Source organism: Marmota marmota, unplaced genomic scaffold (genome assembly GCF_001458135.2).
Source record: "Marmota marmota marmota unplaced genomic scaffold, marMar, whole genome shotgun sequence".
NCBI classification, from domain to species: Eukaryota; Metazoa; Chordata; class Mammalia; order Rodentia; family Sciuridae; genus Marmota; species Marmota marmota.
This window is the reverse complement of record NW_026013853.1, coordinates 1-2,518: the sequence shown is the minus strand read 5'-3', so window position 1 is coordinate 2,518 and position 2,518 is coordinate 1. Positions and strand designations below refer to the sequence as shown.

Below are 2,518 nucleotides of genomic sequence, written 5' to 3'. Positions count from 1 at the left end.
TGTCAAGCATTCCAGGGTAGGCCAGCAGGAAAAGGTTATTAACAAAGGGTGAGACAGGGCTGTGGGGTCCTCCCTGGGCCCAGGTTGATAGCAATACTCTGGTGCTGAGAGGAAGGCTCTGACCTTAGGCCTGGAATAGCACCTGGACTGTCGGTCCTTGCTGTCTTTTGCCCAGGGACATGAGGGTAGGGACACCACACAGGGATCAGCTCAGCACCCAGAGCACTTTATTAGGAGCATTAAAAAATCTTGTCTTGTCGTTTTTGGTGTAGCCCAGTGACAAGCATGTGTTTAGCAGGCACCTGGGGCCAATTCCTAGCACAGAAAATAATAATGAAAACACCAACAATAACATCAGGGATGATTCTTAACAGCATCATTTGTTGTGCTCAGAAGGGGTCTCCCAATCACCTCACTTGTCTGTCAATCCCCTTCACAGCCAGACCTTCTCCCCCATGGTATCGGGTCCAGCGAGGAGGGCCACACCTGGGCAGATGGTGAGCTTCACCTGCAAATCCCATGGCTTCTCCCCCCGCAACATCACCCTCAAGTGGTTCAAAAATGGGAATGAGCTCTCGCACACCCAGACCAGCGTGCACCCCACGGGAGAAAGTGTGTCCTTCAATGTGACCAGCACAGCCCAGGTGACCCTGGCCCCAGGGGATGTCCACTCTCAGGTCATTTGTGAGGTGGCCCACATCACCCTACGGGGGAGCCCTCCTCTTCGTGGGACTGCCAACTTATCTGACATCATCCGAGGTACAGAACCCTGATCCCCACCTCAACACACACTGTCCACCCAGCCTCCTGCTCCCCAGGGGCCTTTGCTCCAGGAACTCAGTGGCTTCGGCTCTAGGTCCCAGCTGTGCTGTCACCTGCCATGCACATGTGGACTCCTGACCTGTGGCCAGCATGTGCTGGTGGCTTCATTTCATTGAACATCAGCTTCTCCTAGGGAAGAGCTGAACCTTGATGTTCAGGGAAGTTTCATCTATTTGCTCACTTCCTATAGGCAGCCTGTCAGCCTCACTCACTTTACCCTCAGGGGAGCTGCTGGTCACTTGGCACCTGTGGGTGGCAGGCGCTATTCACTCCCGTGCAAACCCCCAGTGTCTGAGCCCCTCTGCATGCCTGGCACTGTCCTGACGGAGGCCCTTGCCCTGCTGGGAGGAGCACAGCATCTGTGCCATAAGGTCACAGCTTCTGCCTGTGCTGTTTCAGTTCCGCCCACCCTGGAGGTCACCCCACAGCCCACCATGACATGGAACCAGGTGAACGTCACCTGCCAGGTGAAGCACTTCTACCCCTGGAGCCTACAGGTGACCTGGGTGGAGAAGGGAAATGTGTCCAGGACAGAGATGGCCTCAACCCGCTCAGAGAACAAAGACGGGACCTTCAACCTGACGAGCTGGCTGCTGGTCAACTCCTCTGTGCACAGGGAGGACGTTCACCTGCCGGGTGGAGCATGATGGTCAACCAGCCACCACCAGGAGCTACACCCTGCAGGTCTCTGCTGGCCCCAGGGAGCAAGGCCTGGACAACACCCCTGGTAAGGCCTCCATTCCAGCTGACCAAATGCTTTTATACTTCATCCTGACTCTGTGTGTGTTGTGATGTGAGAGCAGTGACCCCCCTTCCCACAGGGCACCCAGAGCCTGGGCACACAGCAGCGTCTTAGTCAGCACCCCACACCCACACTCTGAGGGTCTCCTCTGTTGGGTTGGGCACACATCTCATGGGGCCTTCAAACAGGGACACTAAGGAAGAAAGAAGGGGGATGGGCCTGTCCTGACAGCTGTCACTTGCCTTCTTCACCTGACACTTGTCATATCCTCATGGCCCTCTTTCTGTTTCTCTCTTTCCACCCACATTGAGGGTCCCCCCAAAACACACAGTGATGGAACCAGGTAACTATCACCTGCCAGGGAAAGTAGTTCTACCTCCTGATCTTCAAGTGACCTGACTGGAGAATGGACACATGTCCAAGATGGAAACTGCCTCAGTCGTCACAGAGAACAAGGACACGACCTGTAACCACATTAGTGGGCTCCTGGTGAACTCCTGTGTGCAGGGTGGGGACATGGAGGTCACCTGCCAGGTGGTACGCAGCCAGCCACCTCCTGAAGGCTAATTATTTTAACTCCCCCCAGAAGGAGCAGGGTACAGACACTTCTCTGGCGAGGGTCAGTGTCTAATCTGAGCAGCTCAGAAGGCTGAGGCAAGAGGGAGGTAAATTCCAGGTCAGCACCTTCAACTTAGTGAGGCCGTGAGCAACCCCTCGAGGCCCTGTCTCTAAATCAATATTAAAAAGGGCTGGGGAGGAGGTTGTGTGGATCAGCACCTCTGGGTTCAACCTCCAGGACCAAAATGAAAAACATATCTCCCTGGGGGGTCTCCACTCCAGGTGAATGGGTCTTTTCTGTCTTGTATCTTTTTGTTTTAATTTTTTAGTCCTAATTTTAGTATTCCTATCCATTACAGAATAATTCACAAGTCTATAAATATGTATTATAACCTT

The 2,518-nt window shown here is 53.8% G+C and overlaps 1 pseudogene; it reads left to right on the top strand.

The window, feature by feature from the left end:
* Positions 1 to 439: 439 nt before the first annotated feature.
* LOC107135082 lies at positions 440 to 1,614 on the top strand (annotated as a pseudogene).
* Positions 1,615 to 2,518: the final 904 nt, after the last annotated feature.